Genomic DNA, 14,538 nt, shown 5'->3' with positions numbered 1-14,538 from the left:
CCTTTTACCAACTTTTTTTTACAGTCAACTCTTTTTTTAGGCCCAAGCCTTTTTAGTCAAATTCTTGTTTGGTCCTCGGACTTTTTGCAGTCCAACTCAATTTAGAGCCCAATTAATCCAAATAATATTCTGTGATCCAAACAAAACTCAAATAATTCAGAAAATGTAGAACTACACAGCTTCGGAACTGCACATAGCCATCACAAGTTCACTGGTTCAACAACAAGTGCTCCCAGGTTCACAAGATCCCAGGTTCACTTGCAAAGTGCAAAATGCAACAAACTGCATAAGGTCATGACCTACTATGACATAACTTCCCAGCCTTCAAACTACGACAAACTGCATCAGATCACAGGTTCAAAGAAAAAACTTCACAGCCATCAAACTACCTTAGCTCCAAAGAGAGCCATCAAGTGGGCTAACTTCTCTTCCTGCTCTCGAGACTTCTTGCGCAGCAGCTCAAGTTCCTTGTCGCGTGCAGCTTCAGCTTCTTCCGCCTTCATCTTGATTGCCGCCAATTCTTCTTGCATCACTTCAGCTTGAAACTTAGACCTCTCCAGCTTCTGCTCAAGGTGACGAACATGAGCAGCCACTTCAGCAGTTGCTTTGCCGGAGTTGTTCCTAGATGACTGGAGCCCAACATTCCTGAGGAATGTGCTTTGCTTGACTTCGGTCTTGAGCACTTCTTCGACAATTTCAGCAGCAGACTTTGGCTCTTCACCTTCTGGTACCGGCGCGTCCTTCATTTTTTCCATCTCAAGCTAGCATATGGAGGAAAATGATAGGCATTAGTGGGAGATCTATTTCACATTTTGCAAACCAAACCAAGCAAGAGAAACCAAACCAGCACACCAATGGATTATTTGAAGTAACCAAACCAGCACACAAAATCTATACATTATTTTACTCAAACTCAAAAAGAAGAAGATGATGGCTAGTAACTTGACAGCATCATTTGACTAGTAACTTATGTGACCCGGAGACATGCGATTGGAGCAATATGATCGCTTCATTAAGCCTAGAATGGTGGTTCTATATAAGATGGCTTCCCGAGTGAGCCGATCATCAAACTAACATTCAGATCAAATTTCATCATATCATAAAAAATGCAACAAATAGCTACAGCAAGTTCTGATATCTTTGTTGAACTATCAAACAGCATCAAAGCATGGAACATAGCGTGTGTTCTTGAGTGGCTCCGAATCAAACAGCATCAAATCATCAAAGCATCAAACAGCATGAAACAGCATCAAAGCTGGCTGTGAATCAAACGGGGCATGGACAAAGCATGGAGTGACTTACTATAGCAGTCTTGACTGGCTCCGAAAACCCGTGCTTCTTGCTGTTGTGGGTGGCCTTAAACAATTCAATCGCAGACAGCTCCTCACCCTTACGCTCTTCTTTCTGAAATGTTTTTCAACAAAAATCAAAATGTTATTCAGCAAGAATCAGAAATGTTATTCAACGAGGATCAAACGGTAAGGTTTCTAGAGAAAAGTTCTCACAGTGGCAAAAATGTGTGCTGTGTAGTGCTTGGAACCAATTCTCTGATTGTACATGACTTTTTCTCGATTCATCTTGTTCGACACACAGGTTTCCTACAAAAAAGCATACTGTCAGCATGATCTAGCACTAGCATATCATGTGCAGAACATAAAGCATCAAACAAAGCAGAGACAAACCTTGTGTCTTGGGGTAGACCACATCTCCACCAGAGCTTGCCATTCACCATCCGTCAGATCTGGAAACGGAGACTTAATGCTGACTTTGTTTGCGGCTACGGTGTCAAAATACTTCTTCTTGATCTGATGGCGTCTGTTCTTTGAATGTTTCTGCAGAATATCTTTGCACGCGGTCTTGATGGTCTCCGAGTCCGTGTTCATCTCAAAATTTGCCTACCAAGACAGCAAACAAGGTAGGAACAATATTAGTGATCATGCATAGGTGTAACAGAAAATAGATAGCACATTAACTATGAAACAAGTAGCTTACAACAACTTTCCCAATGTAGTTCTCCAATAGACTAGCTTTTTTTGTATAGCTTGAAGTGAGGAAGAACCGGAAGATGGCTTCTTGCAACGAGTCCACACTCAGAAGCAAGGTTTGCTGCCTGCAGAGGCTTCTCTGGACGCTTCATCCCTTCGGCAATTTGGATAGCCACCTTGCTACCAAGCGACTTGGTGATTCTCTCTAGGCCTTTGCCCTTTCTAAGTCTAGTCTTGGTAGTCATTGCATCTGAAAATGAAATTGAACTCATAAATTAGAATAGAAATCGAGAAATGCAGGAATCGACAAAAGCATACATGATCATTCCATTTGGAAAATGCACTAGTAAAAGATAGCATTGCAAAGGTCAACTTGCCTGATTGAAGCACAAGCTGCTGTTCTTCTTCATTGATGAAAGCATTCCTGTCAATAGAAGGTGCATCAGGGCTGAGGTCTGTGTGGATAGTGCCTGCTTCATCAATGCAGATAGTTCCTCCTTCATCTAGGCAGACAGTGCCACTTCCATCCATGCCGAGAGTGGTTCCTTCATCCATGGGCGACAACTCATCACCCATTTGCACCGAGGTCTCAGAGTCCACGTGCAGCAGACTTTCCTGATGGTCCGTCGCAGTCGCCATCTTTGCTTTCTGCCTTGTGACTCTATCATGGGCAGGTTCATCAGGTTCCAGGATCCTCTTTTTTTGTCCTGGAGCTGGAGCCATCACCCTTCCTGGAGGTATTGCAGCAGATGTTTCTGAGCTCTTCTTCTTCTTGCTGGCTGTCTTCTTAACACCAGGCCTCTTCGTCCTAGATTCCTTCAGTGCCTCGTATAAACAGCACAGAAAAAAGCATTAGATCACAGGAGAAATATGTGAGCACAAGGAAACACATAGCATAAAAGAACCCCAATCCTCCAAGCAAGACAGAGTTTGCACCTTAACAGTCTTGTTCACTACAACATCATCCACTTCCTCTCCATCAATAACTTCATCCTCCTTAGGATTGTACTCTGGGTCATCATTGATAACTCCACTACCTTCTTGAACGTCATCACTTCTACCTTCTTGTACACCATTTGTTTTCCTAAGCATCGACGCTATTGCACCGATGCCAAGGGACTGGAACATCCGATTGTTCCTCATGATATTTCTAGCCCTAACCTTCTCGTACTCGGTAAGAGGCTCTTCTTTGCATGATAAAGGAAACGTAACTATTAGGTGAATGTTTGGAATGCATGGACAGACAGCCAAACCTATCTTATGATATTTTATTATCATTTAATCCTAGTTATTCAGGTAAGGAACACTAACAGCACACAGGCACAATTAAGCCAGCTCATTCAGATTGCAGCAATACATTTCACTTAGCATATTAAGACACAGATTTTATGAAACTAACAGTATAACCACAAGGAGCAAGTTGCATACCAACGGTTGGCCTCATGTTTGACCATGTCCTCCTTGCCATGGATGATCTTGAGGTGGTGCTTGCAAAATAGAATAAGCAACAATCAGATACAACAGGGATAAAGTAAAATGATGCACTTGTATCAATAAAGGAAAGCATTTGGACCATCATGCACATACATGTAATACATGTGAAACAAACTTGATGGATCAACAATACAGTGATCTAGTGTTATTAATTAAGAAAACATGTAAGTGCACTAAACAAGCATGCATGTACACTAGTAGCAAGCAAGCAAAGTGCATAAGTGCTACTAATACAAGCAAGCAAGCAAGCAAAGTGCTACTAATAGAAACAAGCAAGCAAAGTGCTACTGATAGAAACAAGTAAGCAATGAAGGAAAATGAAGAGAAGGAAGCAAGTACTATTGATACAAACCCTAATTAATAAGCAAGCAAGTAGATTCTTCTCCAAGTGCGACTGATACAAGCAAGTACTGCTGATGGAAACCCTAATTAAGCATGTATGCCAGCAAGCAACATGAACTAGTGAATTGGTGTCATGTACACATGCTTAGACAGTCTGACAGCAAGCTAGACGAGTATATCATGAGGACCTTTAAAACAACTAGATGTTGCCACTGGTAAAGCATGAAACAACTATATTTGCATGAGCACAAAAGCAGATGAAAAAACTATACTCAACTATTGGTTATGCTGCCTCTACACACCAAAAATGGCTACAGACTAGATGACACAAATTAAGATATTTTGACAATTAGAATCAACCCAGCACCCAAAATAATCTAGCACCAATCTAGTATATATTAAAACTAGTCATACTGTCTTAACACACAAGGAATTCCAATACCACAATAAGTACTAAGCATTCTCGTGTTCACTGGAAAGAAGAACACAAGCTTCATGCACATATCATGAAAGAAGAACACTGCTACAAACCCCAGTAGTGCTACTGATAGCAAAGTGCTACAAGCAATCAAGTACATGTTCATACTAACCCTAGTTGCAAGCAAGCAAAGTGCATAAGTGCTACTAATACAAGCAAGCAAGCATGGAAAGTGCTACAGATAGAAACAAGCATAGTGCTACTGACAGTAACAAGCAAACAAGGAAGAAAATTGAAGGGCAACAAACAAGAAAGTACTGTTGATACAAACAAGCAAGCAAGTAGCTTCTTTTCCAAGTGCTACTGATACAAGCAAGTAGTGCTGTTGGAAACCTAATTCACCATCTATGCTAGCTGAGTAATTGAACCATACACAAGCAAGTACTGATACAAGCACCATGAACCAGACATCATCCACTTCCTCATCCCCTAAAATCATCCACTTCCCCATCCATCCCCATCCCCTAAAATCATGAACCCTAAACCATGAAGCGGACCAAACGAACCACCAGGAGGTCCTAACCCTAACCCCATGAACCCCATGAACCCTAACCCTGACCCCATGAATCCTAACCCTAACCCCATGAACCAGAGGGAGATCATCCCCACGCAACAATAAACATGAACCCTAACCCCAAGAATAAGGACCTACCGAAGCACCAGGAGATCCTAACCCTAGAATATCCTAACCCATGAGGGGGATCTACCAGAGGGGAGATGGATCGACCAGAGGGGAGGTGGATCCACCAGAAGAGGGGAGATGGATCAAGGGGAGAAGTACCTAGGGGGAGATGATGTTGACGATGCAGCGGTGGTCGTCGTCGATCGCGCCGTCGTCGATGTAGCCGCCTTCGTCGTTGATGTAGTCGATGTAGCCGCCCTCGTCGTCGATGTAGTCGCCGCCGCCGTTGATGTAGTCGATGTAGCCGCCGTCCTCGTCGATGTAGTCGATGTAGCCGCCGTCCTCGTCGATGTAGTCGATGTAGCCGCCGTCAATGGAGGGCGGCGCACCGCGGCGCGGTGGGGCGGCGCAGCGGTGTGGCGGGGCGGCACGGAGGAGGGGTGGGAGTGGGAGCGGGGGGGCGCGGAGTTGGGAGGTGCGGGGCGGAGCAGAGGAGGGGCAGCGCTAGGGTTGCGGGGTGGGGAATGGGGAATGGAGGGGCGGAGCAGAGGTGGGGAATGGAGGGGCGGAGCAGAGGTGGGGAATTGAGGGGCGGCGGGGCGGGGCGGCTCGGGGAGGGACAAGCTAGGGTTCGTCGGGGAGAGGGGAGGGGAATGGGGAAATTTTGGGAGGGGAGGGGAGAGGATCCCGCGTGTTAGTGGTAGAGGGAGTGGTGGGACCCGCCTGGTAGTGGGAGAGAAGTGGTGGGAAATTTTGGTGGGGTGGGAGGGAAAATTTGGTGCTAGGAGGGAAATTTTGGTGGGGTGGGAGGCAAATTTTCACCAGTTTTTAGAGGTTTGGAGGCAGAAAAAATCAGGTTTTTTTGTAAACTTTGTAGAATCATGGTTAAAATCATCGCGAATAGTTCAAGAAAACACCGGTATTGCAAGTTTAGTATTTTTGCTAGTTGGTAGGCCACATATGATGATGTTACACGGAGGTCTCCCATTTTATTATTATTTTTGAATTTTTTACGATGTTTTCAAAAACCTGCCGATTTCGTCACGACGGCCGTCCGTGGCTAGGGTTTGAGTCATGCAAATCTGTTGTCGATTCTTTGATGAAATGCCTACCTGTGAAGCTAAAACTGATTTTTGGCAAAAATAACGGGCAAGCTATGGAAGACCCGCAGTTCAAATTCCAGCCCGTTCCAGCTAAATCGGCCGAAGGTGGTCTGAATGGCCGGGAGTAGCTACGTGGGTCTGAAATGCATGCTTTTTGGCGACCGTCCGTAAAATAGGGTCTACGTGGAGATAGACATGGAATGGCGCCGTTTGGGGTGACCCTCCTTGTAGCCGCTTCACGAAAAACGCATGTCTTTAGCATTAAAAAAATGAAAACCGGTTTTTTGTTAAACAAGTTGGAACCTCGCTTTGGCAACATTGTTTGCCATCACAAGACGGAGGCATGCGCCAAATTTGGGCATATTATCCAAAACTATTCAACGGATGCGGCCATATCATTGCTAGTTTGGCTTGAAAGCCATGAATCTTCGTTCATGGTAGGTTGTTTTTTAGAACACTTTTTCAAGAAAACACCGGTATTGCAAGTTTAGTATTTTTGCTAGTTGGTAGGCCACATTTGATGATGTTACGTGGAGGTCTCCCATTTTTTTGATTTTTTCTAATTTTTTGCGATGTTTTCAAAAACCGGCCGATTTCATCTCGGCGGCCGTCCGTGGCTAGGGTTTGAGTCGTGCCAATCTGTTGTCGATTCTCTGATGAAATGCCTACCTGTGAAGCTAAAAATGATTTTTGGCAAAAATAACAGGCAAGCTATGGAGGACCCGCAGTTCAAATTCCAGTCGTTCCAGCTGGATCGACCGAAGGTGGTCTGAATGGCCGGGAGTAGCTACGAGGGTCGGAAATGCATGCTTTTTGGCAACCGTCCGTAAAACAGGGTCTACTTTGAGATAGACAGGGAATGGCGCAGTTTGGGGTGACCCTCCTTGTAGCCACTTCACGAAAAACGCATGTCTTTAGCATTCAAAAAATGAAAAACGGTTTTTTTTGTTAAACAAGTTGGAACCTCGCTTTGGCAACATTGTTTGCCATCACAAGATGGAGGCATGCGCCATATTTGGGCATATTATCAAAAACTATTCAACGGATGCGGCCATATCATTGCTAGTTTGGCTTGAAAGCCATGAATCTTCGTTCATGGTAGGTCATTTTTTAGAACACTTTTTCAAGAAAACACCGGTATTGCAAGTTTAGTATTTTTGCTAGTTGGTAGGCCACATTTGATGATGTTACGCGGAGGTCTCCCATTTTTTTGATTTTTTTTGATTTTTTTACGATGTTTTCAAAAACCGGCCGATTTTGTCGCGGCGGCCGTTCGTGGCTAGGGTTTGAGTCATGTTTTTAGCATTCGAAAAACGAAACTTATATTGTTTCATACATGAGGATGCACAAAAACCCATAATTTTATCTTTCATCCATGAGCATGCATAAAAAATTTCAATTCCCATCAATTACCAAACTGAATATTCATAATTAAGAAATTGACATGTTTAGATGGCACTGTCATACAACATCCATGAGCATGCACAAAATTAAACCTGACATACTTAACATTGACATGTTGAGATTACACTAACAAGCTTAAACCTAACATGCTTAACATTGCCACTTCATTTCTTAACATCTTCACTCCTCCTTCTTCTCCTTCATCAACCTGATGCGCTCAGAGTGGCGAATCCCAACGCGGATGTACTCCTCTACCACAATTGGCATGGTCCTGTCGCCAAGCTGTGGGATTGCAGGCGCCACCACCATCACGAGGTCATTGTCAGGCACCACCATTGCGAGGTCATCCTTAGGCACCACAATCGTGAGGTCGTCGTCAGCCACCACCATAGCAGGGTCCTCGTCCGCCACCACCATAGCAGGGTCGTCGTCAGCCACCACCATACCAAGGTCGTCATCCGCCACCACCATAGGAGGGTCATCGTTAGCCAGAATAGGCTGCTCCTCGTCATCCCCGCTCTGCTCCTCGTCATCCTCGCTGCTGCTCCCATTGCCTGGCCAAATGCAACAAAGTGTGAACATGGTGTTGTCATCGTGCAGGTAGAGGAAGCCAAAAGGACAGGAAGAAGAGAGGCAGAGAGCTTACTAGCATCGTCGTCGTGCTGGTAGTACATGCGGCACATGGTGTTGTTGAACATCTTCACGGTGAACATGGCGTCGCCGTCGTAGCGGAAGACAAGGAAGTGCCCGAGCTGTAGCTCATGGGCGCGGGCGAACTGCTCCCAGCCGGGCCCTAGGTACATGTGGTCTTCACCATCGAACACCACCAACACGTCCCACAGCCTGCGAAGCCCGCTGCCGGCCTCCCGCAGCTTCACTTTGTGGGGCTCACGGCCGGCGAGCATCTTCACAAACTTGTCAGGCAGCCTCTGCAGCGAGGGTCAAGCAGTGGTTAATTGTGCCAATGAAGCACTAGACAGCAGAGTGATGATAATTAAAGAGATGAGTTATGATAAATATACCTGCCTACTGCAAGATTTCTCAATTACGATCTCGAAGAAATCAAAACCTTCCAAGCCAGCCATCTCACTTATCTGAAAAGCAGCATTGTAATTAAACAACAAGTTACCATAAACAAGACTGGACATAAATAGGAAACAAGCACTTCAAAACAGTAGAATAATTACTACATGTGTTTGCCAGGGCCTCAATTTGGAATACTACTATAAATGGCAATGGCCTCAATTTGCTCCTACTATATCTTGGCAAAGGGGCAATGAGTAGAAGTGGCAAAAACATCAACAGACTTGAGCAACACCACCATCAACGGGTGACCACCACAGAAATCAACCACACAGACATCAACATCAGATGGCAAAAGCAAGGACATTTCTGATGGCAAAAACATCAACAACACTTTGCTATTACTCATCATCAGGTAACCACAACAAGAATAACAACAGCAACACTCCTCATCAGTTACTTACTCTACTAGTCATGCCAAATCAGATAACAACAGCAATACTCCTCTCCCCTGCTATTACACATCATCAGGTAACCACAACAAGAATAACAATAGTAACATCATAGTAATCCAACGGCAGTCTGGCAACAGCAACAGCATGTTCAGTTAATTGTTGTCAGCAGTCTGGCAACAACAACAGCATGTTCACCACAGAATTTAACAGCAACAGCAGTCTACCACACTGTCTACCACAAAATTCAGGTAATTACACTGTCCTTCATCTCCACACTGTCAGTAGTCTACCAGTTAATTGTTGTCAGGTGACTACCACCAGCAACAGCATAGTAATCAACAGCAACAATCTACCACACTAAATCCACCAACAGAGCATACTAAATCCACCAAGAACAATATGCCTAAATCCACCAAGAACAACTAGAAAAATTCTCAAAACCTAGAACAATATGCCTAATATGCATAACAAACCCTAGATTCTCAAACCACGCGGTGGAGCAGAAGAGAAAGGAGAGAGGATATGAAGCGGATGGCTTACCTACGACGGAGTCCGAGTAGAAGTGGTCGCCGGCGGCGGAGGGGAAGCCGCACGGGAGGCGTCGGACCAGCAAACGAGCAGAGGCGCCGGGGAGGAGAAGGGGAGGCCGTCGCCGTCACCTAAAATAGCACAAAATTTGTATTAACAAACACTCTAATCCAATCCTAATCAAACACTAATCCAATCTAGGCGGCGGCAAGAACCCTAATCTAATCATAACAGTAGATACGAAGAGGAAGAGGAAGCAGAATCATACCTCCGGAGAGTCGGCGATGGAGAGAGAGGAAGGAGACGGTGGCGGTGGGAGAGGAAGGAACCGGCAGCGGCGGAGAGGAGGATCGGGTTGAGTGGAGAGGAGGAGCGGGTCGAGTGGAGAGGAGGAGTGGAGAGGGGGAGTGGGGAAAAGAGTGGAGAGGAGGAGGAGCGGGCCCCATTGTCAGCGAGTGGTTTGATATATTGAAAAGGGTGGGCATAGAGTACAAAACCAACAACCTCTTCCTAGCCCAGTGGTAGAAGCCAAGTGAAATAAGCGCACGGTCGTGGGTTCGAGCCCCGCTCGCGCATATTTTTTGGCCGCGCGCCAATATTTTCTGGGGAGTGGGTCGAGTGAGTAGAGTAGCAAAATGGCCCACTTGTCAGCGAGTGGGTCGAGTGGCCCACTTGTCAGTGAGGTATGTGTTAAATACTTGCCTTGTTTAATGATTCGAAAAGATATGGCATAGAGTAGAAGACCAGTAGCCTCTTCCTAGCCTAGTGGTAGAAACACAGTGAAACGAGCGCACGGTCGTGGGTTCGAGTCCCTGCTTGCGCATATATTTTTGCTCACAGTGAAATGATGCAAAATTCAGTTACATCTTCTGTCCAAAACAGCTCTGACCGAAACATCTTCAGTTCAGAAACACTTAAACTAAATAGTTCTGAAACTTGAACAAAATAGATCACCAAAACTACTAAATGATCACAAAAACAACATCTTCTGGCAACATTTTGCATTACAAGACAACATTTTGACAACATTACAAGACAAAATTACAAGACAAAATAGGTTTGCAATCATTTGACAACATTTTGACAACAATAATTCTGACCAAAACTACTAGAGCATGTTCACCAAAACTAAGAAAAACAGCTCTGAAAATAGTTCACCACTACTTCATGATCTTAATGATCACAAAAACTTCATGATCACCAAAACTTGTAGATCAGGATCACATCAACCATCATCTTGTATCTTCAAAACTTGTAGATCGGGATCAGGAACACCAAAGCTTCGTTTTGCCTCTTCATTTTGTATCTTCAACCATCACCTGCCTCTCTATCACATGCATTTTGGTACCTGGAGAGAATTGTAGTACAAAAAATACATCAGGTTCACATCAACAAAAACTACCAATCAAAACAAGGATCACCAAGGAGACCAAATTTACCTTCGTGTCCATTCGCTACTCATCGTCGTCGATACGAAAACAAGGAACTCTATGCCCACTCCTGTTTTCCTCATCATCACTACAATATTGCAGTATAGTATGATCAGTCCTGTTTTCCTCATCCTCGCTCTCATGTCCATCCGCTACCACCTTTCTTCTTTTCTTGATGCCTTCAACTGTTGCAGCATCAACGATCACACGTTCCCGGTCCCTTCGCACTCTACTTTGCACCGGAACTTCCATAGAGTCATCATCAGCTTGCAACGGAACTTCCGTAGAGTCATCATCTTGGTATGTTAGTCCACCATCACCGGGGCCCTTTTCCACTTCAGTTTCAGTCACACTCCACAAGTGTCTGTGATCAAAGTTTTGCACAACTCACCATTTTCCGTGCAAAAGAGTGTCTGGCAGATAAAACACCATTGTTGCTTGTGTTGTTAGAATAAAGGGATCACTCTTATACCAACACCTTGCAGTGTTGATGCTTTTGAAGTGGCCATCATATTTGACAAAAGAGTCTCTCTTCTTCTTGCTACCATGCTCAAACCAGTCACAGTGAAATAAGACAACCAAGCGATGGATGCCTCCACTAGAGTTGTACTGCAACTCTATGATGCTTCTCAACTGACCATAGAAGTCAATGATCTCACGATCATGTGACCCCTCAGTGATGATTCCACTATTCTGTGTCTTCCTTTTTTCCTCGCGGTCAACTGTGTGGTACCGGACACCGTCAGCAATGCATGCTGAATACACTCTCACTCGCTTATCCGGTAAGCATGCCAAAGCAAATAGATCATCACTGACCTTCTTCTCCTCATGCAACTTTCCAATCTGTACAAATAAACCATTTAGCAAACAATGGTATTTAACAATTTGTGAATAACACAGAAAACATCAAACATGTGGCTAAAGATCTCACATGATTCTTAAACCAATTAGCAAACCCCTTGGCAACCCTTTTATCAACATTGATCTTGCTTTCTTCCTGATTTAACTCTTCCTTGCATTTCCTGCAATGCAAACAAAACATGTGAATTAAAACATTACGCTGGTGCCAACCCAAGCAAAAAAAAATATTGAGTGCACAAGATATAACGTACTCGATATATGGTAGAACCTCGGCGCAATTGCTGAGCACATACCAAACCATCTTGTCATACGCATCACCAGCCTCCAAGTATTGTGAGGCTCCAAGAAAGTTCACACCATGGTTGAAAACAGAGACATCACCACTTTGCGAATCAGACCGCTCTCTATTTCTGCCCGGCCGGTTCCATCTTGTTTCCACATCGCCAAAGTATCTAGAGCAAAAAGTCAAGCACTCGTCAACGACATATGCTTCAGCAATAGAACCTTCAGGTCTTACCGTGTTTCGCACATAACGCTTACAAGTAAGCAACCTTCTTTCGATTGGGTACATCCAACCATATTGCACAGGGCCTCTAAGCATTGCCTCTTTTGGTAAGTGCACCGCCAAATGGACCATCACGGTGAAGAAAGCTGGAGGGAAAATCTTCTTGAGCTTGCAAAGAATAATTGGGATTTTTTTCAAGTCTTTCCTGGACAGTTAACTTGAGTGTTTTGCAGCACAGTTCTCTAAAGAAATTTCCCAGCTCAGCAACCGCTTCATGTATATCCTTGTCCATGATTCCTCGGAGGCCCGCCGGTAAAATCCTTTGGAGGAGGGTGTGACAATCATGGGTTTTCAGTACTGAAAGCATGAATCCATCAGAAGTAACACACTTTGCTAGGTTAGCAGCATAACCATCTGGAAATTTCACCAGTCTTAGGAATTCACAGAATGCAAGCTTTTGTTCTTTACTCATTGTATACCATGCTCGTGGCATTTCAAATGAATCTTCATCTTCATTGTGCTGTAGATGCAAATCTTCTCTTATGCGCATGTCCTCCAAATCAAGCCTAGAACTAACCGTGTCCTTTGTCTTCCCTTCAATGTTCAGAAACGTCCCTAGCAGATTCTCGCATATGTTTTTCTCAATGTGCATTACATCGAGATTATGCCTTAATTTCAAACCAGCCCAGTATGGCAGGTCCCACAAAGAAGACCTCCGGTCCCAACATTGACCTTCCTCATGCTTTCTTTTCTTCGCAAGCTTTCCTGGTCTCACATATTTCACCTTTTCAAGTTGCTGCTCCAGCTCTTCTTTAGTGAATTCAGCTGGCTTGTCACGGGTTTCATTCTTACCATTAAAATCTTTGCTTCTTCGCCAGCGATGGTTTCGGGGAAGAAAGCGGCGGTGCCCAATATAGCAGATCTTGCTCCTTATTCTCTTTGAGCAAGGGTCTTTGTCACAATGGACACATGCCTTATAACCCGCTGTGATCCTCTCAGACAGAGTGTGCATAGCCGGGAAATCATGGATGGACCATATGATTGCAGCACGTAGATTGAACTTTTCTTCCGGACTCAAGGCATCGTATGTAGGTACACCAGTCCAGAACTGGAGCAGTTCTTCTATGAGGGGCTCCATAAAGACATAAAAATCCTTTCCTGGAGACTCTTGACCCGGGATAAGCAATGACATCATGAAGTTGGACTGATCCATGCATGCCCCTGGTGGCAGGTTGTACGGCACAACAAAAATTGGCCACATGCTATAAGACGTGCTCATGTTCCCAAACGGATTAAACCCATCTGTGGCAATGCCAAGTTTTATGTTCCTTGGATCGGCAGCAAAATCTAAATGTATACGGTCAAACTCTTTCCATGCCTCTCCGTCCGCTGGATGGCTCAGCTCATTGTCCACAGGTTGCCGCTTCAGCTGGTGCCACTTTACCTCACGCGATGATTTCTTTGAGATGAACATCCGCTGCAGCCTTGGTATCAACGGGAAGTGCCTCAGTACCTTCTCCGGTATTGACTTCTTCCCATCAGCATCTTTCCACCTAGAGGCATTGCATTTTGGATAGTTGTCATGCTTTGCTAAATCCTTCCGAAACAAGACGCAGTTATTTGGGCACACATGTATTGACACATAACCTAACCCCAGCCTGCGGATTATGCTCAATGCTTCATCATAAGATCCGGGAACACAACTATAAGGGAATTCAAAGCTCAAAAGGCGGAGTATTGCGTTGAATGCAGCATTGCTAATCCGGTAGAAAGACTTGATGTGGAGTAACTTCACGTTGAAGGTAAATCTTGAAAATTTACCCCCTTCATGAGCTGCGCACTTCGCCTCCTCTAACACCTCAGCAAACAACGACTTCTGTCCATCAGCACGATCTTCAGCATCGTACAAATCCTTTAATAGGTCAGGAATCCTATCATCTTCATGCCCATCCTCTTCCTCCAAACCAGCATTATCTCGCAAAACCTTTTCCATGAAATCAATGCCAGCATCACCACCACCCATCATATGAGGGGCCTCTGTATCAGCTTCAAAATGTTGAGGTTGTCTGTCTAAAGGTTCCCCATGATATATCCACCTATCATATGTACTGGACATCCCATTAAGAAGCAGATGATCTTCCACTCTTCATTGAGCCATTCTTGAACGGCTGAGGCATTCGCAGCATGGGCAAAGAATGTGAGCATCGTTGGCAAAATTTGCTCGAACAAATGCCATGAAATCATCAACTCCTTTCATATGTTCTTTCGAAAACTTTCTAACTCCTTTTCTAATCCAGCTTCTGTCCAT

General features: G+C 44.6%; 1 pseudogene; it reads right to left on the bottom strand.

Annotated features, from left to right (window-relative positions):
* Window positions 1-7,608: 7,608 nt before the first annotated feature.
* On the bottom strand, window positions 7,609-14,538 carry LOC123495193 (uncharacterized; annotated as a pseudogene).

This window comes from Aegilops tauschii, chromosome 7 (genome assembly GCF_002575655.3).
Source record: "Aegilops tauschii subsp. strangulata cultivar AL8/78 chromosome 7, Aet v6.0, whole genome shotgun sequence".
NCBI classification, from domain to species: Eukaryota; Viridiplantae; Streptophyta; class Magnoliopsida; order Poales; family Poaceae; genus Aegilops; species Aegilops tauschii.
The sequence above is the reverse complement of the archived record's forward strand: the minus strand, read 5'-3'. Positions and strand labels throughout refer to the sequence as shown.